Here is a 24,258-nt window from a genome sequence, read left to right on the forward strand (position 1 = left end):
GATGGATTTCTGGGTGATGATTGATCGAAAAACGTGAGAACATTGTACGATGGCTAAATAAAATACACCCGAACTCAGTTCTGCTTTCGTTGCCTTTGTAAAAACGTGTTTTTATCTTATCTGTATGTCTTGGCATGCTACCGTATGCTTCAAGCTAACGTGTTAGAGTGCGCGCATGTTTAAGGTGGCGTATGTTTTACCACTGTAAAACTGAGGCTATTCGTACGATGCGTCCTGTGTATGTGTAAAATACAGAAATGTCACGCATTAATGAAACTGCGGCCATTAGTACGATGCGTCGAATAGTCGTGAAAATACGGTATTTGACACTTAATATAGTCAGTGTAGAAAGAAAAAAAGGGAAAGAAATTGCAAAATTTACGATCAGCATTCACTTTTACTTACATCAATTTCTTGGATAATGTCTTTTATTTTGCTTCCGTCTTTCATTTTGATCACTTTTACCCTCTCTTCCAGCGTCAGAGCGCCTCTTGTCTTAGCTGCATGACATCCAACGGTCCGTTTTGTAGCCATTTTAGCAATCCAATGTTCTTGTTGCGTCTGAAACGAACAATAACAAATACTTTCTGGACTACTGCACATGTGTAAACCATTGTGGTGGTTGTTGTTGCCATTTCCGAGCGAAGCAGTAGAGGTCGCTGTTGGATAAGACTTCGTTATAGTCAATCTCGTTGCAAGAGCAGAGAAAAATATTTCGTATATGGCAGCCAATGTCCAAAGTCCGGCCCGGGGGGCAAATCCGGCCCGCGGTCGAATTTCATCCGGCCCTCGGCCCCTGTCATAAAATCAGTGCCGTCTGGCCCGCAGGTTGGGCGCAATGGAACACGTGTTGCACTGACTGAGGTCTCGTAGACTGGTGAGTCATGTTTCATAGAGTACTGCTTCCCTCTAGTGGCTAAATGAGTAATAGCATTCACTAAATGAGTGAATGCTAAAAATAGCATTTAGACACTAGGGGGCATCACTCACGAGTTAACAAGACATCACTCCGTGTTTATATTGACTGATATGTCATATTTCAAATGATCCTTGCAGTTGTGGATATGTGTATTGCTTGTTCATTTCCCTGTTGTTCGAGTCAAAGGTTTTGTGACTATTGAAAAGTCATGGTGATACATTTTATGTTTCAAATCAATCAATTTGCACTCAGGATACTTCTGTTTAAGAAAAAGTCAAGTGAATAAGCAGTTGCATGTGATATACCGGGCGGCCCGGTAGTCCAGTGGTTAGCACGTCGGCTTCACAGTGCAGAGGTACCGGGTTTGATTCCAGCTCCGGCCTCCCTGTGTGGAGTTTGAATGTTCTTCCCGGGCCTGTGTGGGTTTTCTCCGGGTGCTCCGGTTTCCTCCCACATTCCAAAAACATGCGTGGCAGGCTGATTGAACACTCTGAATTGTCCCTAGGTGTGAGTGTGAGTGCGAATGGTTGTTCGTTTCTGTGTGCCCTGCGATTGGCTGGCAACCGATTCAAGGTGTCCCCCGCCTACTGCCCGAAGACAGCTGGGATAGGCTCCAGCACCCCCCGCGACCCTAGTGAGGATCAAGCGGCTCGGAAGATGAATGAATGAATGAATGAATGAATGAATGTGATATACCTGTTTCAAATGAACCAAAAGAAATTCTTAAGATTGTTGAAATTAAAATAAAAATGGAAATGTGAAACAGACTGGCTTACTAAAATTTGTTGAACAATATTGTTGTCCAATGTAAAGAATGTCAGCCAAGGTCGGCCCCCCGACATTTTACCACATAAAATCTGGCCCCCTTGGCAAAAGGTTTGGACACCCCTGGTATAACGCAATAGGGTTTTTCTTTTCAGCAGGAAAGTGGGAATGGTGTTCATGCATGAAGATTTTTTCACACTAGGTGGTATTTTCGCCCATGTAGGCTTCGTTGTCAAGGAGTTTCACTGTAGCAGAATCACATTCCTCCTCTGCATAGCTGACTATTCAAAATGGGTCATCAAAGTCGAGACAAGACATTGAATGGAATAGTGTGGTTGTGGCATAGGTTGCAAAGCTTTGAGGCTCGTGTTGCTTTTGTGTGAGTTGCATCGCACAAAAGCAATTACACTGTTCCATTTGATGTCTTGTCTAGATTTTGATGACTCATTTTTGAATAGTGGTACAACCGCATGCCATACGCGGTGGCATTTTTGCCATAGAAACAGAAAATGCAACGGAAAAAAAAAATCTATATAATCAAGTTTGGCAAACTTTGAGGGTGGCAATATGGCCGCCGGTGGCTTCCCCTTTGCCGACGGCGAGTCTGGCAATGTTAGTTCCGTCATGGGTCATGAAAATGCTTGCTCCTCACAACTTTGAATGTAACCTGCAACGTGTTCTCACACCACCATATGAGGAGCGTCTCGATTGTCTTAAAGGCGCAATGAAGTGCGAGGATAGAACATCGACGATCTTAACAGCGGTATTAACTGAAATCGAGAGACATCAGCTATATCATTTGCGAAAGGCTTGCACCCCCTCGATGGTGACATATGAACGAGCTAGACCTTAAACAAAATACTTGCATTATATGTTTGTGTAATGTCTTGAACATTTTTGTTACTTTAGTTTGAAAATATGTATTTTGCTGCGTGTGTTGTTATATTTGGCACAGTACTTGAACCCAAGAAGACTTGATTAACCGACTCGTGGTTACGACATTGAACCAAACCTGCTTCTAAGGTTCGTGGTAATCATCTAGGCGTAGGTGTCATCTAGATGTGAACAGCATGATGAGGATGACTGTTTAAACACCGGCTCTAATTGAACCAGGACATTTATTGGCAGATTCAAGAGTCAAACGCCTGTTTGGTATTTTGTCATGAAGGTCCCTGTTAGGGAACAGCAACTTGTGCAAAAAGTACTGAAGCATTTAACAATTGGACATATGCATTCAAAAGCTTAGAGAAGGTCACATTGAGTTAACCTGTTAAGGTTTAAATGCATTTTAGTATCGTCCACTCTTTGAGAGTAGTGAATCTGCATTTATGATCTATTTACATATCCTTCCGAATAGACACTGCAGGCAATGGGGATGATGGGGGCAGGGCAGACGCACTAGGGACAGATCGCGTTTGTCTTTGCATCTGCAAACTGGCAAAGCATAACCGTGTTGATATTTGACTTTAATTTAATTCCACTTGGGACATAAAGCACAAAGTGGACATTTGTGGTGAGAATAATTCTGACAAGCAGACGGTACATTTGTGACACGTGTCAATGATATGAGGTAATCTTGAGCAGACTCCTGCAACAAATTATGACATTGAGGAGTGATCGTCTAATGACCCTAAAACATTTCTACCTCCTCCTCGTCAGTCTCCTCCCTCCTTGATGGAATTTCTCATGAGAAGTGCTAGCATGTAAACAGAGTAGAGATGCCCGAAGAAGCTGCAATTAGACAAATGAGACCCACCAGGAAAAGGAAGTTGAATGGCACCCATGAGGTGCTTAATACAATCACTTCTAATAAGTTTATGGATGTCATTATCCATCCATTTTCCATTTCGCTTTATCCTCACAAGGATCGCGGGGCGTGCTGTAGCCTATCCCAGCCATCTTCGGGCAGTAGGCGGGGGACACCCTGAACCTGTTGCCAACCAATTGCAGGGCACACAGAGGCGAACAACCATCCGCGCTAACACTCACACCGAGGAACAAATTAGAGTGTTCAATCAGCCTGACAAGCATGATTTTTGAATGTGGGAGTAAACCGGAGTACCTGTATAAAACCCACGCAGGCCCAAGGAGACAATGCAAACTCCATACAGGGAGGCCGGAGATGGAATTGAACATTTCAGGCAATGTTCAATGTTCAATGCCTCACCTACGCACTGTGAGGTCGACGCGCTAACATAAGTTGAATGTTTCATAAAGATAGTTTCTTTTAATGATGCTTCTTTTAATGAACCTTTAATTCATGCTAATTTTTTTGAAATATAACTAGCTGCAACCAGGGACGTGCGGTCAGGGGAGGCAGGTGAGGCAGTGCCACACCTCTCAACGCGCATTGCATTGCGCAATCATCACAAACTGGGTTGATACATGCAACTGGCACGTCCTGCTTGCCGTACATCTGCACATCAGCAATATAACATTTGCAGATACATTTATTTGATCTTCTTTTCCTAAGTCTGGCTAATGTTTTTAAACCATTAAAGTTTAATGTTTTTTTGTGACATATTTAGATTTGCTGATGGGAAATAAAACCGCAGTGAAAAGGCATAGGTTGCGGCAGATCGTTCTCTGCCGCAATTAAGAAGGCGTACGTGAGCAAACAGGTACGTTGCGCTCTTCTTCTGTGCAGAGGCGCCAGGCGAGTCAAGTGCGATCCTTTTTTAAATTTGCTACGTCGGACAGCCAAAATGGAAGAAAAGGATTATATATCGAAGCTTAAAAACTTCTCAAAACTGGACTTTCAGTCAAAAGTGGACGTGATTAACACAGGTAGACCAACGCCGGAGTGAAAAGGTTTGCTTCAAACTACGGGACAGCCCGGACAACTTTTCAAACGGAGTGGTAAAGCCGAAAAGAACGGTGATGTGGCTGTCCTTCGAAAACCCGTCTTTACGGTTTTCCCTGCCTTTTGTTCTCAATTTGTCTCGATATTGTGATATAAAAAGCGCAAGGATCGATTTGTTCTCTATGTTCTCAATTCTCAATTCCACTGTTCGTTGGCATTGAACGAACAGTGGAGGTTCAACGTTAGCATCCGCAATGCCAAGGTAAGGGAAAAGCGAGAGATTGTGAAAGACCTCATTCATGCAACCTGCTTTTTCGCTAAACGGGAGTTGGCATTTTGTGGTCACGACGAGAGGGCAAGCTCTTCTAATCGTGGCGATTATGTAGAAGTATCACTTGCTTTTGATGAGAAAGATGAGAGGTTAGCTAGACATTTGGACTCATCCAGTGTGCTTTCTGGCTTGTCCAATAGAATACAGAACGATATAATTGAAGCTTTCGGTGATGTGATAATAAATGATCTAAAAAGGGAGATCAATGCTGCCCCATTTGTTTCCATAGAGTTGGACGAGACTACGGATATCACAAACAAAGCACAGATCTGTTATTTTGCGCTATGTTGCCAAAAGTGAAGTGGACTGTGGTGGTGGAAGCGTTTTTAGGATTTGATGATGTAAGTGATGATAGGTGAGCCCCTGCTGTAGCTGCGTATGTCTTGGAAGTGTTGGAGAAAACAGCTGTGTTAAAAAACTAGTAGCGCAAACCTATGATCCAGATCGCTGGGACAATGATACTCAAATGATGGTCACTGGATATGATCGATGGCTGTCAGAAGCATCGACATGCTTTTTAATGATGGCATATGAGGGCATTTTCAGTGAAACTGATGCACTTTTTAGAGTGCTGCAAAACAAAGTCATGGACATTGGATATTGTTGTGCGCGAACCCACGACACCATCGGAGTTGTTGAACGCATGAGACGGGACTTTAACACACTGTATGAGCGATTTGAGCAGAAATGCAGCACACTTGGCCGAAACAACAGTGGAAGAAATCAGTCGGTCAGAGAGGAGAGAAAACTAATGTTCGACAAGATTATGGTCAACATCAGTGTTCAGATGAAAGCTAGGTTTGATCATTTTGTGAGCTAGCTTTCCTCGGTTTGGTCGACTGTACAAAATTTAATGACATGTCACAACATTTTGATGACACCAAACTGCAGAGGCTGTCAAAATCTTATAACAAAATAAATTAGTCTAAGAAAAATACAATAAAATATTGTATTTTTACCCATGGGGTCAAATTTTGGATATGAAATAACCAGTAGCCAATTGAATAAGCTACTGTTTTTGGTTGATACATTTGTAAATCTGACACTAAAGGAGTCGGTGCCTCACCAACCATGAACCTCACCGCACGCCACTGGCTGCAATCATGTGTCAGTCTTCCGTCCAAACACGGTTTTGTGTTAAGCGTGCACTTTTTTAACAGCTACTCTGAAAAAAAAAAAAAACTTTATTCAACCCAAATGTGCCCCTGAAAGGGAAAGCAAAGGGAGCCTTTCTAATGTGTTATTTGAGCTAATTTCTCAGTGAATTATAGTTAGTGAGGAATTTAGTGATATGTAAATCTTGTGTCCGCTACTTGTGTTGGCCTCTTTAATGATGGTGGAAGGTCGCTCATAGAGAACAGACGTCTGATGCGAAAACGACTTAGTGGTTTAGTCAAGAGAAAGAAAAACGTCCAGTCAGCAGTTGCTTCTCGACTCGGCGAGTTACAAGAATTCACAAGACTGGGCCGTGCACCAGCATTGAGCTCGGAGGCGAATGGAGTCGTGAGTGACAGCTACAGTATCCAAAAAGAAACACCTTTCAGTTTGACGAAGGGCTGGAGTGATCAAATATTTTGGTACTCGGATAGCCTACTGAAAATTCTTTTGAATAATTGAGTATTCTAATAAAATAAAAATGTACAGTCATGTAGTTATCCATCTATCCATTTTACGATCCGCTTGTCCTCACAAATGTTGCGGAGGGAGATGGAGCCTATCCCAGCTGTCTTCGGGAAGTAGGCGGGGGACACCCTGAACTGGTTGCCAGCCAACTGCAGGGCACACAGAGACGAACAACCATCCACGATCCCACTCACACCAAGGGACAATTTAGCGCTGGGCCATCAAACATATGGCCCGCGGGCTGGAACCGGCTCCCAAGGAGGTTCGATCCGGCCCGCAGGATCATTTAAAAGTGAAAATATGCATAAAAGACACGGAATGAATATTTTTAAAAAGGTGCAATTAATGGAGTATCTGCTAGGGGACACGCTGTTTTGATCAGAGTAGAAGAAGTACAATCTTGTGCTTCATTAGACCAAAACAAAGGAAAGACATCCTATTTTGGTTATTTATAGCAGAGTATGGTGTAATTTTAATAGTCCAGCCCACTTCACATCTACCGAGGCTGTATGTGGCCCACAATGTGAAATGATTTTGACACCCCTCATTCAGAGGGTTCAATCAGCCTGCCATGCATGTTTTTGGAATGTGGGAGGAAAACGAAGGATGTAGGAAACCATTTACACATGTGCATATAACATCTAAATTTAACCTTACAAACTAAGGAGAGTGCTATTAAATGTGAGAAGAATAAAGTATTCAAAAGTCCTTGATAGCGTCTGCTGTGTTGGGTCTGTCTCAGTGACAGACTGAGGCTGCTGTTGTCTTCTTCTCTGATCAAAACAATGTTGTCTTCATGTTCATGTCAACTTTATTGTCAAATGTGTTCTATGTGCAACATACAGCACAGATGAAATGTCTTTCCTCAGTAGAGAGAGGAGCCGCTGTGGGTACCCGCACTGCCATCAGAAGAACATTCACAGTGCAGAGGTGCAGGGTTCGATTGCGGTTCCGGCCTTTCGTCCTTTCATAACGTTGCTGCTGTAAATTGTGAATTTCTCCATTGTGAGACAAAAATAGGTTTTCTTATTATTTCTCTGTAGAGTTTGCATGTTCTCCCTATGCCTATGTGGGGTTTCTGCGGGTACTCCGGTTTCCTCCCACATTCCAAAAACAAGCTTGGGAGGTTCATGGAATGATTGAAATTGTTCTTGGGTGTGAGTGTGAGTGCGAATGGTTATTTGTCTATGTGTGCCCTGGCAACCGGTTCAGGGTGTCCCTTGCCTCCAGCCCAAAGACAGCTGGGATAGGCTCCAGCACCCTTATGACCTTTGTGAGGATAAACGGAATGGATGAATGAATGGATGAATGGTTGTCTTCCATGTTTTCATAACTCAGATTTGTTAGATCTGCAACATAGACTTTGTGTTCTATTTTGTGGTTGTTTCTCTGCCCTCAAAACATTGCTGGGTTGTCAAATAAAACGTGCAATTTTGTGTTCAACTGGACACGCACGCCCTGTCATACAGCAAATGTGTCATTAAACGAGATACTATGCTTTGATGGTTTTGCCGACACTTGGATAAAGGGAGCAAATACATAACACGTCATCGATGCTAACTTGTTCTGCCACCACCCTAGAATGACAATGGGTGGGGTGTTTAAACTCCACCAAACACCATCAAAAATAATAATAATAATACAAAATCCCCATTTGGCTCAGTACCAAAAATGTCAAAGTTGCACATTTTAACAATAAATATCATAGATCTCCACCAAGGCCACATCTCATTGAAATGGGATTCTTTCACAGACTGGCCTGTTAGTCATCTACCATTCGTAAATGTATCCTCTCGACAGAAATCCCCATTGTCATTCACCCTGTCATCTGTTTATATGTTCCTTCCTTGACCTCTGCCATCCATCCATCTATCCATGTGTCCTTTTATCAGTCATCATCCATTCATGAAATTCTATCATCCATCATTCTTAAATCAAATATTCCTATCTATCCATCCCATTCCTCCAACCCCCGAGATACTGATAAATATATTTATGACAGACAGACCTGCTGTCATTTTAGATGTTTATGTATATGTGGAGTCATTTTTGCTCGATGGAGAAAACACGCAATCGATTGTCCTGCAGCACTACGAGGGCTTAATAAAGCCAGGTTCAGTTTATTGCTCTGGCAACCGTGTTGTCTTTTACTTCCTAAGGCTATTTTGTTTTTTCTCATGAGCCACATAGGTACTTATTTATTCCCTCCACCAAGGAGATAAGGGGTTTTGTCCTCAAAGGTTGGCTTATGCATGACTTCCTCTTTCTAGTTTTTATGAAATCACTTTATGGGTTTTCCCATGACGTTTTGGTGGAAATGCCCACAGTCCGTCCAAGTTGTATTTGTGCAAGTTGTACAAATACAACTTGGCCCCCACTTCTCCTCCACCATCACACTCAGCACCGGTTCTCCTCAAGGATGTGTACTGAGACCCGTGTTGTTCACTCTCTAAATATTTAACTGCTCTCCGACCCATCTCTCAAACACTATAATCAAGTTTGCGGATGATACGACCGTGGTCGGACTCATCTCACGGGGGGGATGAGTCTGACTACAGAGACGAGTCAGCGTGGTGCTCAGCAAACAACCTGCCACTGAATACCACAAAAACAAAAGACATTATCCTGGACTTCAGGAAGGCAGGAGCAGACCAAGCGCCACTCTACATTCAGTTGGAAATTCTATTATGCCTCGGTGGGTTGGATCCTTCTATTTTGGCACTCCCCCCCCCAAAAAAAGTAACAAAAATAATCTGACAAATCCACCAAGGCACGCACACAAAGAAAACAAGACAAACCCCAAGCAAAGCTACGAAAACTGGACCGCAAACTGGAGCTCTGGTCAAGGGTGACATTCATACATGTTTGTGAAAATGTGTTTTGGATGATTAAGATTTTGATTATGTGGGAATCAAAGTTGTTACACCAGCAGACCAGCGTATGATTAATTTGAGGTTTGGTGTTTTTCTTTTAAAAATAACAAAAAAATGACATCAGGGATTTTTTTTAACCCCACCATGAATAATGACTGTTCCTAAAAGGGTGTGTGTGTGTGTTAGTGATTTTGTGGAAAACAATAATCTCTCTTTGTGACTGTTTTTGTACCAGGAAAAATAACATCACTGATATGTCTATTGTAGTGGTGTGAAAAATTCAAAATCCTAACCTACATGACCCTGTGTGAAAAAGCCCCCTCAACTTAAAACAACCAGCGCACGTCTTTCACACGGAGGTGAACTGATTTGCGAGCAAACACCTAATCACAGTGATCGCCATTTTGCATACTGCAATGGATGGCACATTCATTCAGATCAGATCTAAAAACAACATATCCTTCAGATTTATTAACGCGGCTTTTGGACTTGGGTTTGTTCCTGGTTGTATTTTGATGTTGTTTTGCATTTTATTTCATGAAATCATGACAGTGATTGGTCTCACAAACAATGACTTCTCAGCCATCTGCTTATCATTGTCTGACTTGTGAATGGGCAGTGTGGGGTCGGTTTCCACTCAGTGACGCTGTGGATGTGAATGGTTGTTGGTCTATATATGTGCCCTGCAACTGACTGCCGACCAGTTCAGGGCGGCATGGACTCCAGCACCCCTGTGACCCTGTTCAGGATAAAGTGGTGTTGAGAATGGCATAGGGAGAACATGCAAACTCCTCAAAGGAAGGCCGGAGCCGAAATCCAACTCTGCACCTCTGCACTGTGAGACCGACACGCTAACCAGTCACTAGGTGGGCGCTTTTATCTCAAACATGTATAGTATAAATACCGTTGTACCTCTACTTACGAAATCAATTTGTTCTGGAAGAAATTTCTGAACTAGAACATTTTGTAAGTAGACGCATTTTCCATATCAATGCCCTAATCTGTTCCAAGCCGCCTGAAAATTCAACATAAATTTTTTCTTAAGCATAAAAAAAAATCATCAAAATATGTAACAAATACATGTTACAATTTTATTATTGCGCAAAAAATGAAAGTTGTGCATAATATAAAAAAAAACAAAGAATAAAGAATAAAAATGATGGTCATTTAAATTTGACTGCAGCCTAATCGTTTTTTGCGGTCTTCAGTTCGTGTGCTCTCTCAGAAGTGTTTTTTGCATGGCGTTTTGTGAAGAACTGATCCTAGGCCTTTTGTTTTTGTCGTCTTTCACGATCCTTCCAAATTGTCCAAGGCAAACAGCATAGTGAGCGATCGCCCGACTGGTGAACACTTTTTCTGGGTGAATCACATTTACGTCAAACTATAGGAACGTTTCATGGCCACAGGGGCGAATGACAAGAACACATCTATCTATCTATCTATCTATCTATCTACACACATAGACCCATTCGGTAGAGGTCCGTCTTAGCCAATGGGATGCCAGGAAGATGCTAGGTAATAGCCACTGGCACAGCAGCTATAAGTATATTGAGTTTAGGAAACTTGGAGCTACGAGTAGCAGCCCATACTGTATTTTTACCTTTCTTATTGTGAAATTTCTTTCGTAACAAGACGCAATATTTTCCTGTTGAGGCGTTTCGTAACTTGAAGATTTCGTATGAAGAGACATTGGTAAGTAGAGGTACCATTGCACTGTTTTTATACCCACACACATGACAATTCCTAAACATCATTCCTTCAATGTCCCTCGCTTCTATAAAGGCCGGTCTCATCCTTTGCAGCACTGACAATTAGCTCCTAACGCTCCATCCAAACTTAGCGCCAGCTGTGATGTCCAGAAGATCTGAAGGTAACATCTGGACGAGCGTGGCATTAGTTTTTTTTCCTCCGCCGTGTAACACAATACATGCGCTTGCACAACTGTGAGTGTGATTTACAATCTGCAAAGTTCTCGTAAGAAGAATCGACACTTCCTGTTCCACACACACACGCACGCACGCACGCACACACGCATGCACGCACGCAGACACGCGCACACACACACACACACACACACACACACACACACACACACACACACACACACGTGTATGAAAATCTATTAAAATGCACGCTGTCAGAGTTAAGTTAAACCAGCTCTCAAAGGAATGTTCCATACGGCCACAACAGCTTTTTTTTCCAATACCAGTTGACATGAAATATAATGAGTGTCAATGACAAACACGTGAGGCAACAGTTTGACTTGATCAATAAACACAACACGGCAGATTTCCTCCATTATAAAGAAGACGATTGCGTCAAACTGAACTGCACAAGAGCATGCTTGGGAATCCAAACCAATCCCATCCAACGCTTCTTTGATTGCAGTGGCCCGTTCAGTCACTGGAAAGCACAGCGACTTCCGTTGCCAGCAAAAATATCGACGGAAAAGTTATAATTTCACTCTTGTCGCAAGGAATTAATTTGCTCTTTACGTCATTCTTTCCACCATCGGCCATCGTGGAAGCAGGTCCGTCGCCTTTTGTACCTCGCGGCCCACACTGTGTGCTGTGCTGCAAACACAATAAATCATGGAATGTGTTTAAGAAGCAGCTTGTCTGAAGGAAAACAAGTGTAGAGCAGATCATTCTTTTATAGCTTTGCGTGTCTCCCGGTGAGATTTGTGAGGATTCGCAGGGCGAATAGGTTGCCTTTGCATGTTGCGTTTTAGTGTTTTGGACGCTCTCTTAACAATAGCAGGCATGAGATATTCTTGGAAATAGAGCACCAGGCATTTTTGTATTTTTAGTACCTCCGTCAAGGTAGATGAGCTTTGGCATTGCAATTAGGCCGCATTAAAAGTTTGGCTGAATTACCTTTTGTACAGGTCTTGGTTGTGTTGTTGTTGTTTCTCAAAATCTTTCAGCGCAATTTCAGTAGTTGGACGAAACCATTCAAAGACGCACGGGGGGCGCGACGCAAATCGTCAGGTGTTTAACAAAGGACATAAATGCAGCAGAAAATGTGGCAAACAACGCAATGCCTTGTTAAACACCTGACGATTTGTATTCTATTTGTGTACACAATATTAATGCATGTTTTAAATCTGTCCATTTCAGTTTCACTCTACAATTCATTGAGCTGATGTCACAGTTCATTGTACGCCGTCAAGAAGACCGTAATAAAGGAGCAAGACGCTCAGTTTCCTCATGAATAAATGAGTTTGGCATGCTGTTGACCTGCGTTAACATACTCATAGTATCTAACACGTAGCGATAACAGTAAAGTGAAAAGCCATTGCATTCGAAGGTGAAACGAAAGGAATATAACTCAAGAGGACTAGTTGCAACCACCACGGTCAGGGTTTCTGTAATGACTCGCCTGATGAAACATGGCGTCTGCTACCCACAATGCACCGCGATAACTAAATGAATATTCTAAACAGAATTTCTATTAATGAAATGGCCCGAAACTTTTACTGTGGGCAGAACACTCCCCGTCTGACATTACTAATGCCACTACAACTATTTTACAGTTTCTTCAATTTCTAGAAGCATGAAAACATCCGAGACGGGACGTAAGAATGTCTTCGAGACGCCCTGGGATGATGTCCTCACTTTGAACTTTCTGACCTTTCCGTCGTCGCTTGGAAATGTGGCTTTGATGATGGCCATTGCCCATTCATTTTCTTGGTGCTTGATTTTGTGAAGCATGCTTGAGACGACGACCGACTTTAATGAGGCCGTCACTCGGGTAGGGATCGAAAGCTACAATAGGACTTGAGCTCTGGACGGTTTGATCTATTTGGAGAGCAGCATATTCGTCAGGGAAAGGATCTTGTCGAACGGACAGCAGGATGAGGCTACTGGTGATGTCTAGCTCCTCTGGAGTGCGTGGCATAGGACACTGATGCCATCCTTTCCGTGAGTGATTCGATGATTTACTCGAAGAATGGGAACGAGCTTGGTGAGTCAGGAATGAAATGGCCCAAAACTTTTACTGTGGGCAGAACAGTGTATTTTTCACAAAATACTTGATTGTAAAACTGTAATTCATCTCCCATGACTCAGGATTGTCACCAGGCCGCAACAGTATGATTGAACGTTCACTCAAATCAAAATAGTCCACATGAAAGTAATGCTGGATAATTCCTACTCTTTTTTTTTTTTAATAACAGATGATCAAAAGTCTTTAAACTGCATTGTACTGTATTTGTGGATGATCTAGCATGAGGAAATTATTTTGGTTGGCTCTTAGTTCAAAAAATATGCATGTTTTAAATGATCAAGCCAGACCTCAGGGCTATTGTGATTCGTGAGTCACACGATTTAATGAGCTGTTGCGTGTGTTTTGTGGGTGTGGTCTCTGCAGCTCATCCTTAACCTTGTTGTACTCTATCTTCACTTGTGTACAACGGTATGTGAGGGGGAGGTGAAATCCAATCGAAAGTTTCCTGCAGCAAAGCATTGAATTTTCAAGCGGCAGCTGCGTGTGTTGCATATATGGGAATTGCCTTCGTGGGGAGAACGCTCGAGGCCACGAGAGACGACGGGACATGCCTGCGTAGAGGCTTCCGTGCTTGCCGTTGTGAACACACACTAAGGCTGGATATATCAGGTTGGATGTCAGCGAGGAAGGAGCTCACGCAGGGGTGCCCATTACGTCGATCGCGATCGACCAGTAGATCAAGGACTGCTCCCCCAAGTCGATCCGAGGGATGTAGAGGGGGAAGAAAACCAAACATTTGTGTCTCTGTGCATGTTAGTAATATATTTTTTGTGTTAATGCACACTGCATTCTAATCATTCTATCAGTCTCACTTTCACAAAAAAGTTTCTAAAAAATAAGATCAAATAAAGCAGGTAATCTTTTAACCTACAGTGAAGTGTGACTGCATCACCGGAAGTTGTTTGCACTCAGCAGTCTGCAGTTGCAGCTTGTGATCAGAGTTGTTGCGCTATATCTTTATCATGATTCTCATTCAGAGTTTGTTTTGTACAATTCGCCGAGGGGCAAAGAATGGGAATCTGGAGGGCCGAGAGAAGCATTTTAAAACGGTACGTGTGAGCTACGATCGTTAACAGGTTGCCGAAGTGCGCCGCATGCCTCCGTGTCAGACTGTTGCTCATCATGGCATGCGTGCACAGTAACGGGTCGATCGCGGCAGGTTGGTTGATCGAAAAGTAGATCTATGGTCAAAAAGGTTTGGGCACCCATGGGCTAACACAACCTCTTGTCTTTCGGGAGTAATTGTCCTCTGTCAGGCCGTGATGCCCATGAACGGCCGTTGGGGAAATGAACATATTTTCTCGAAATTCCAGAAATCCACCCCATCCCTGGTTGTTGATATTTTTGAATATTCCGTTGTATTCCGTCGAATGCAAAAAAAATTGTGTTGAACCATCAAATCATTTTCATTTTCTTTATGTGACCCATGTAATAGCCATGATAAAACATGAAAACGTTTCATGTCACAGGCCATGCCAAATGGCAAATTATCTTTTAATGGACACAAAATTCAATCTGAGCAAAACAAGAAACCTCTTGAATCATTTGAACAAGTGGCAACCAAGTGATCAAGCGGAAAGCATGAAAATGCCAGCAGAGTTTGTCCAGCCTGCCCGCGTCAACATTAGCAATTTAGTCGCTAATTAACTAGCCGGCAGCCACCGGATGATCAATTGCGTCATCTTTTGATCAGTCACATTTGCAAATGCTAATGATGCTAACGCCATATGTAGGAGCATAACTTAAAAAGGATTCTGTTTACATTATAAGGCGTAGTTATTGTTCCTGATATTTCCATTTCTTAATAGTTCACAAGGTTATTTGACTTTATTCTACATTTGTTGTAAAGTAGAACAACACTGTTTAAAATTCATGAAAAAAATGTATTTGAATAAAATGTTGAATTACTCTGACATCATCGTTGTCAGTACCAGTGCTTTAGAACTGGCAATTTAAAAGCAATTTTAAAAAATTGATCCCGGTCCGCAAACAGCATGTACTTGTCCCGACTGGTCCATGACACAAAAAAGGTTGGGGACCACTGTCATGCACTGGCTGTGTGTCTGAGTCTGGTAAATACACAATCAGTCATGTGCCACCACAGCAGTCTGATGTCCCACGTGTACAACAATGACTTGAATTGACGTGTCTCTGACGTTTGTGCGCAGGGCGCTGCTGAGCAGTGTCACATCGAAACACATCTTCCAGTCAAATGATTTGAAGATGGAAGATGCCATTTCCCATCTTTTGAGGATCAATATGGCCGTATGTGGACATCTCTTTCGTTATCCGTGTCATTTTCATGAGTGCAAATGAAGAAGACAGAATAATTGACGATTGAACGTCATTCGTCAATGAGTTGCCGCCGTCACCGCTTGTCATGCATGCTGCTGTTTTTTTTTTAATTGGAAAATATTACCTCACATAAGCAGGAAGCCTCTAATCTTACTTTCTTGCACCTTAGCAAGTGTGGTGCTCTCTCTCTCTCTCGCAATTCCCAGTCTTCACAACGTTTTTTGTACTTTCAGGAGCTTCTGCACACTGGATTGTTAACCATTGCGGAAACATGTAATTACCAATGCTGTTAATTTAGGACAGCTGTTCCATCAACATTGACTGGCGGTCTCATCTGTTGAAACCATAACATTATTATTATTTTTTTTTTTAAGTGAGTCTGCACTTGGTAATCAAAACAAAGCATCGGCGGTTGAGTTCGTCTTTCTGTAAGTAGTAAGTTTTAAAAGTAAGTAAAAATGTTTTCATTGCTTGCTAACCTTTGTTTTTTGTTTTGTTTTGTTTTGTTTTACAGGGTGTGCAATGCAGAAAGTCTCGTTATGTAACTCATTCAGTACCAGCCAATTCTGGACCAAGTCTGAAAAGACGTTTAAAAACGTCTTTGGGAGTGAATGAGTTAAACAGTCAAAATTGTCATGAAGTGACGAGACACTGATTTTTTTTTTCCAAACACAGCGCTTATGCAACACCATCAGGAACTAAACAAGACTGCACATTTGAGTATACTGTTGACAATATTAAAAATATTCAACAAGTTGTATCATTTAGTTCCATTTTATAATTAAGAAGCTTAGGATGGATTCGCTTGGAGGTGGGGCTCGTTGGCAAGCGCCTGGTGGCCGAGCCTACACCCATGGGGCCCGGCCGGCAACGTGGGTCCCCCTTCCCATGGGCTCACCACCCATGAGAGGGGCCAAAGGGGTCGGGTGCAATGTGAGCAGGGTGGCAGCCAAAGGCGGGCACCCTGGCGGTCCGATCCTCGGCTGCAGAAGCTAGCTCTTGGCATCTCTCTGGCAGGGAAGGAGTCCGAGCTGGTGTGTGAGGCAGAGAATTTCCGACTGGATATAGTCGGACTTGCCTCCACACACGGCCTGGGTTCTGGTACCAGTTCTTGCGAGAGGGGTTGGACTCTCTTCCACTCTGGAGTTGCTCACGGTGAGAGGCGCAGAGCAGGTGTGGGCATACTCATTGCCCCCCGGCTCAGTGCCTGTACATTGGGGTTCACACCGGTAGACGAGAGGGTTGCCTCCCTCAGCCTTCGGGTGGATGGACGGGTCCTGACTGTTGTTTGTGCATATGCACCAAACAGCAGCTCAGCATACCCACCCTTTTTGGAGTCCTTGCAGGGTGTGCTGGAGAGTACTCCTGCTGGGGACTCCCTTGTTCTGCTGGGGGACTTCAATGCTCACGTGGGCAATGACAGTGAGACCTGGAGGGGCGTGATTGGGAGGAACGGCCCCCCACCCGACCAGAACCCGAGTGGTCTTTTGTTATTGGACTTCTGTGCTCGTCACGGATTGTCCATAACGAACACCTTGTTCAAACATAAGGGTGTCCATATGTGCACTTGGCACCAGGACAGTTGCCGCCACGACAGGTTGGTGCCTGTCGTGGCGGCAACCCCCGTACTCGCTGGTGGACACCAGCAGTAAGGGATGCCGTCAAGCTCAAGAAGGAGTCCCATCGAGCCTTTATGGCCTGTGGGACCCCATAGGCAGCTGACGGGTATCGATTGGCCAAGCGGAACGCAGCTTCGGTGGTCGCCGAGGCAAAAACCCAAGCATGGGAAGAGTTCGGTGAGGCCATGGAAGCCGACTTCCGGACGGCTTCGAGGAAATTCTGGTCCACCATCCGACGTCTCAGGAGGGGGAAGCAGTGCACCACTAACACTGTGTACAGTGGGGATGGGGCGCTGCTGACTTCGACTCGGGACGTTGTGAACCGGTGGACAGAGTACTTCGAAGACCTCCTCAACTCCACCAACACGCCTTCGTTGGAGGAAGCAAAGCCTGGGGACTCTGAGGTGGGCTCTCCCATCTCTGTGGTTGAAGTCACCGAGGTGGTTAAAAAGCTCCTCGGTAGCAAGACCCCAGGGGGAGTTCCTCAAGGCTCTGGATGTTGTGGGGCTGTCCTGGTTGACACGCCTCTGCAAAATCGCGTGGTCAACATGGAGAGTGCCTCTGGATTGGCAGACCAGGGTGGTAGTCCCTCTTTTCAAAAAGGGGGACCGGAGGGTGTGTTCCAACTACAGAGGGATCACACTCCTCAGCCTCCCTGGTAAGGTCTATTCAGGGGTGCTGGAGAGGAGGGTCCGTCAGGAAGTCAAGCCTCAGATTGAGGAGGAGCAGTGTGGTTTTCGTCCCGGCCGTGGAACAGTGGACCAGCTCTACACCCTTAGCAGGGTCCTTGAGGGTATGTGGGAATTCGCACAACCAGTCTACATGTGTTTTGTGGACTTGGAGAAGGCGTTTGACCGTGTCCCTCGGGGAGTTCTGTGGGGGGTGCTTCGTGGGTATGGGGTACCGAACCCCCTGATACGGGCTGTGCGGTCACTATACCACCGATGTCAGAGTTTGGTTCGCATTGCCGGCAGTAAGTCGGAATCATTTCCAGTGGGAGTAGGACTCCGCCAACGCTGCCCTTTGTCGCCAATTCTGTTCATAACCTTTATGGACAGAATTTCTAGGCGCAGCCGAAGCATTGAGGGGGTCCGTTTTGGGGGCCTCAGTATTGCATCCCTGCTTTTTGCGGATGATGTGGTGCTGTTGGCTCCTTCAAACGGGGCTCTCCAACTCTCACTGGAGCGTTTTGCAGCCGAGTGTGAAGCGGTTGGGATGGAAATCAGCACCTCCAAATCTGAAACCATGGTCCTCAGTCGGAAAAGGGTGGAGTGCCCCCTCCGGGTCGGGGAGGAGATCTTACCCCAAGTGGAGGAGTTCAAGTATCTTGGGGTCTTGTTTACGAGTGGGGGTAGGAGGGAGCGGGAGGTCGACAGGCGGATCGGTGCAGCGTCTGCTGTGATGCGGACGTTGTATCGGTCTGTCGTGGTGAAGAAGGAGCTGAGCCAAAGGGCGAAGCTCTCAATTTACCGGTCGATCTACGTCCCAACCCTCACCTATGGTCACGAGCTATGGGTCGTGACCGAAAGAACGAAATCCCGGATACAAGCGGCTGAAATGAGTTTTCTCCGCAGGGTGTCCGGGATCTCCCTTAGAGATAAGGTGAGAAGCTCAGTCATCCGGGAGGGGCTCAGAGTCGAGCCGCTTCTCCTCCACATCGAGAGGAGCCAGATGAGGTGGCTTGGGCATCTGAATCGGATGCCTCCTGAGCGCCTCCCCGGTGAGGTGTTCCGGTCATGTCCTACCGGGAGGAGACCCCGAGGAAGACCCAGGACACGCTGGAGAGACTATGTCACCCAGCTTGCCTGGGAACGACTCGGGATCCCCCGGAGAGAGCTGGAAGAAGTAGCTAGGGAGAGGGAAGTCTGGGCTTCCTTGCTAAAGCTGTTGCCCCCGCGACCCGGCCCCGGATAAGCGATAGATGATGGATGGATGGATGGATGGATGGATGGATGGATGGATGGATGGAGGATGGATTCGAAAGTGCCATACAATCCTCAAATACCGTATGGACATCAGATTAAAACAATGAAATAAATCATCTAATCCAAGGGGGGCCAACCAGTCAGAGACTATGAGCCAATTTTTTTACTGTGGTACTGCAAAGAGCCACATCATACACATGGGCGGGCACACACACACACACACACACACACACAAAGAGAGACACACACTAACATGAAAACGACAGAAATTGACTCTTCCAACACTAAGTCATTTTCAACAATGCATATTGTATGAACTGTCTCACGCACACAAACTCTCAGTTCAACCAAGTCCACAAACAAAAATATAAAAACGTTTTTCTCTTACTATGCATTGAATTGAATCCAACTTTATTGTCAAATGTGCTGTACGTATATGTAACATACAGCACAGATGAAATTTCCTCCCTCTCAACATAAACATGCATGTTGCTTAGTTCGTACGGGGACTTTTGGCATTCCTTCTCTAGAACAATCGTCTTCAAATCTGGCTTGTATTCCGTTGTTGCCAATCAAAGCAGGCACTGTTTGCAGGAGAGCTGCAGCGGTTACTTACTACTCGGGTCAGCTTGCCACATAGGGCAGGGGTGGCCAAACGTTTTGACCGAATATCGACTTTTGAAGCGACCAAACTCACGCGATGCAAGCATATGCACGCGCACGCAGGCGCCCAACTATGCATTTGCACGCATATGCAAGCACACTCGTACGCCACGATGAGCAACAGCCGAAACGGCCCGAACATGAATGAAATCGAAACACACAGACACATACATCTTTTTTTTCTTCTCCCATTTTCTCCTCCTCACGGTTGACTTGGGACCTGTCCGCTGGCTACTAGTCGATCGCGATCGACGTATTGGACAGCCCTGCCTTAAAACCAGAGGTAAAATGCTGACTAGCATAGCGCCGTTGTTTTGCGCATGAGCGGTGACTTAAAGGTCAAAATTCAGTTGTCATCTGACTGGTTTTCCTATATGTCAATCAAGTAACCAGATTGATGATAGGCTGACATCTTAAGTTACGCTGCACTTCGCGCCGTTGTTTGAATGGCAGCGCCGCTGCCAAGGCGTTTTTGACCATCATGTGAAAGCCCTGGAGCCGCATTGAACCAGCCATAGAGCCGCATGAGACTCACGAGCCGCAGGTTGGCCACCACTGCTCTAATCTATGTGTGCTAACACAGAAGATGTTTGGACTTGTCCCTTATAAAGGTACACATTTTCTCTCTGTTGCGGAATCCGAGGTGTAGTTTGTGGTCTCACAGGAAAAACAATGCCATGAAATGACACTAAACCCATCGGCAGCCCTCAGAGTGCCAACCCAAGAAAAATCAGTTGGACCAGCTGCGGATCAACTTGTTTTTTGTTTTTTTTGTTTTTCCGCCCAAATATGTTCAACCTCATTCTGCCTCCAGCCAACATCGTGCTTGAAAGCATTAGAAATAGTCCCAATGTCTAAACAGTGGGCTCGCACATGTCTGATGAGTAAAGGCCCAAGTCACATTGCCTTTTTTTTCTTGCCAAGTCTTGATGAGAGAAGACATGAGAAGCATCCTCCCAAGCAGTGACTTTACCTGTAGGCATGCTCCGCAATGTGTGGGCCAGAAGATGCCGAGCATACAAGCTCAGGTTCAATAATAAAGAAATTGACAGTTGGTCTTTCAATGGAATGCTGTTCGTCTGTGTGTCTCATTATCGATTGCTCCTCGGGGATCAGTAATCATCTCAAATGATGATGCATTCAGCTGTCCGTTACTTTGTTATGAATTTCACTGAAACCAAGGAAGAGATGACTCAATGCGAATGAAAAAGACCAACAATGTTTTTGGGACTGTGATAGAGAAATCTATGAACAAATTTGTATCATGTTTAAAGTTTCGGTTAATTTGGGCATGTCTGGACATGCTCAGCTCAGAGGTGTCGGCCGTTTGGGTAGAGGGCCTTTTCTTGAGTAATCACGTCAAAGCAAGGGGGGCGAAGTCTCGATTCAATCACAGAGTGGGAATAAACAAATTGGGAACAAAGAGTTGTTGAATTCCAAAAGACAGTTTGGGAACAGCTGACGCGCCCAGGTGGACATTTGTCATCAGCAAGGTCTGTGACTTGTGTATTCGGGTAGATCAGATCACTACCGAGGGGCCGGACCGGGGGGCGCGGTATGCAAATCTCTGGGGCAGTGTCTTTCTTGTATTTTGCAATAAAAGTTCGAACTGGCGGATCCAAGTGTGATCGCGGAGCAACTAACCGTCGTTTGCTCTCAGAGATCCGCTTGCGCCAATATTGAAAACAATTTTCCTGTGTGCCGAGTCATTTCTTTAACTTTGTCCGAGAAAATCTCTGACAGACTGTCAAAGGCTGTTATTGGGGCGTTATCACTTTTGATCTTTTAGATCAAGGGATTCTAACACCATAATTTCCATTGAAAAATAAATGTCAACCCAAGATATTCTACAAATAACGCTGATAAACGAAATAGCCCAAAGCAAAAAAATAAATAAAAAATGACGGTTGGCCACTGACCCCTGCATTTTGGGCGACTTAGCATTATGACTCCTTGTGATGTGAAATATGTTAGCCTGCATCGCCACCTGAGGCTCCTCGTACAGTATGCTGTACCTTATCTTGTTTTAATCCAAAAGATATGTCAGTTAAGGATGACGCAGAGTTGCTACAGAAAGAAGACCTGGCTGAGAATAATGATGAGATAATGGGGATATATGGAAAGGTGGGTCTCACTCCCATTCATTTGTATGTAACCAGTGCGGCACATATCCCGCTTGCATGCTGCATATTTTGCAGGTCATTTGTAGATACGAAATTATAAATATGTGGAAGTATTCTTGTAAAACACAACGTGTGTCCTGTATCCAAAGTATATAAACTCTACTTCTATCTCTTGGTGGCACATGGTGGGCGAAGTGTTTCTCTAGCTTATAACGTGGAAATTGATTTTTCGACCTGTGTGAAAGCTTCCATGCATTAAATCGGCTCTTATTTGTGACATCATCACAACTGTAATTCTAATTCGGAATCACCCCAAAAGCAATGGGCAAGATTCGGCAATGCAGGACCCCGCAAACTGCGCAAGTGTTGAGTGGAGTTTCGCCGCGTTGCTCAGTGTGCGACGGGCCTCAGTGGTATAGGTTAAGATTATGGTTAAAACTTTATGAATACCACTTGACACCGTTATTTCACAAGTAAATCAGTGCATTAACATCTTCAAGGATACCTCGACAGCTCTGCAGGCAACGGTGCGTCGAACTCAAAATCTGCTAGTTACTTAAAAGCCACTTGACCCCTCAACCAAGCCATTTGTGACCAAAGTTTCACGACTACTTTACAGTTTCTCCTCCAGCGGAACAATTTGAGGACAAATGGAGTCACAACCAAGGCAAAAGTCTTCCTGACACTCTCCACCTCTTTAATTGACAAAATTACATTGACAAAAAAAGCACAAAAAAGTGACAGCTTTGCTTGTCTGTAACATTTTCTTGCCAAAATGTCTTTCAAGTTCCTCGCTGTCCCACCCTGATTCGTTTTTCCATCACTCCTCAGTATTTTAAACTGCCGTTTGTCTCCTGACAAAACTTGGAAAATAATCTTTGTGGAACAATGAACAGTAATACCATCTGCAGGAGTTCATGCTTTACTGCACCCAGAGGAAGATGATGTATGCATGCAAACTATGAAACAATGTCCAGGTTTTTCACGGGGACCAAAAAAAAAAAAGACCTGGGAATGTTTTTTGAGGAAAACGATTAACCCTGAGCAAATCTTCTCCAAATAGTAGCAAGTCTTCTCCGGTATAATCACCTGCTATTATGACAAGAACGCAATCATTCATTTACTGTGCTCTTTGGCATAATTTGAGGAAATTGCCCTGCAGCTACCTCCTTGTTTCCACGCCAACATACCACACAAACCCAGGAACTCTGCAGGATTTTTTTTTGTACCTCCAGAGAAGAGGTGTGCAGCCACGATGTAACCTGATGATCCCCGCAGCTATGCTTCAGCAGTAGTCCCGCAGGTGATGGAGGTTCCACTCTGAAGCTGACCTACAACACGCTCAGCCCTCAGAAAGTGTCTCAGTAGTACAGTAGTCAGTAAATCCCCCCACCAGGTTGTGTTTATCACCTAACACGGAGGGAGGAAATGTAAAAACTGTGCAAATGAAACCTGAGAAAGTTGCCTTAGTTGGAAAGCGTTGCGCCTAAAAAGCGGGAATTAAGCTCCATTCTTTAACGCCTAAAACGTTGTTCAAACGACTTCTGTTGCTTTGCAATTTTTCTGTAATTCCAAGGATTTGAAAGAGAAATAGGGGTCTACCTCTGCAAAAGCTTCGCTTCTTGCTGCTCCAGAGGATTATTGAAATATATTCCAGGTCGCGTCCAAAGGATGCCCGGGAGGAGACGAGCACATTCTTTGTCATTTGTCCCAAACGTTGCTCTCGGAACACTGCACTTGTCGGAAACTTGTTGTGATAGTCAGCAAGTACGGGAGTTGGAATAGTGAGCAAGTACGGTAGGGCACTGTGCGTCTTTGTTGAGTGTGCTGCGAGGTCCTAGTGCCTGCCCGTTTCGTCCTGGGCCTCTTGACTGGCTCTTAGGGACGACTCAAGACTGTCGTATTCGCAAATACTTGTGAGACGATACATTACTTTGAAAACCTCGAGAGTCACGTGGAGAATTTCCTCCCCGGCCGTATTAAAGTGCCTTGTAAAGGTTTGCGCTCCTTAATTGATCTATAAAGGTCTATTGGGTATATTTTGCAATCCAAAGGGAGTAAATAAACGCAGATGAGGTCCACGGTTGCGCCAAATCAGCAAAAATACCACTCTGAACCATCATGGTAAATAGTTTAACGCTTATTTGCAGAAGTAATCTGCAAACACAATTCTCTCTTTCCCATCCTGTGGACCATTGTTTACTTTTATCATCAAAGAGCTCAGTGACAACTTATTACTCTTTATTTAGGGTCCGATTAAAAGTTTGAAGACACTTTTGATGGTAAACAGAGGACACACCTTGATTGAACA

At 44.4% G+C, this 24,258-nt stretch overlaps 1 protein-coding gene across 2 annotated transcripts in view; it reads right to left on the reverse strand.

Moving 5' to 3' along the window:
* Positions 1-23,714, reverse strand: part of ngfb (nerve growth factor b (beta polypeptide)) — a 33,837-nt gene extending 10,123 nt beyond the window's left edge. For both annotated transcript variants that reach the window (XM_052075295.1, XM_052075296.1), the window contains exon 1: positions 23,550-23,714. The gene's annotated coding sequence lies outside the window, so the exon portion shown is untranslated. The remainder of the gene's footprint in view (positions 1-23,549) is intronic.
* Positions 23,715-24,258: the final 544 nt, after the last annotated feature.

The sequence above is a fragment of the Hippocampus zosterae genome, chromosome 9 (assembly GCF_025434085.1).
Source record: "Hippocampus zosterae strain Florida chromosome 9, ASM2543408v3, whole genome shotgun sequence".
Classification (NCBI taxonomy): Eukaryota; Metazoa; Chordata; class Actinopteri; order Syngnathiformes; family Syngnathidae; genus Hippocampus; species Hippocampus zosterae.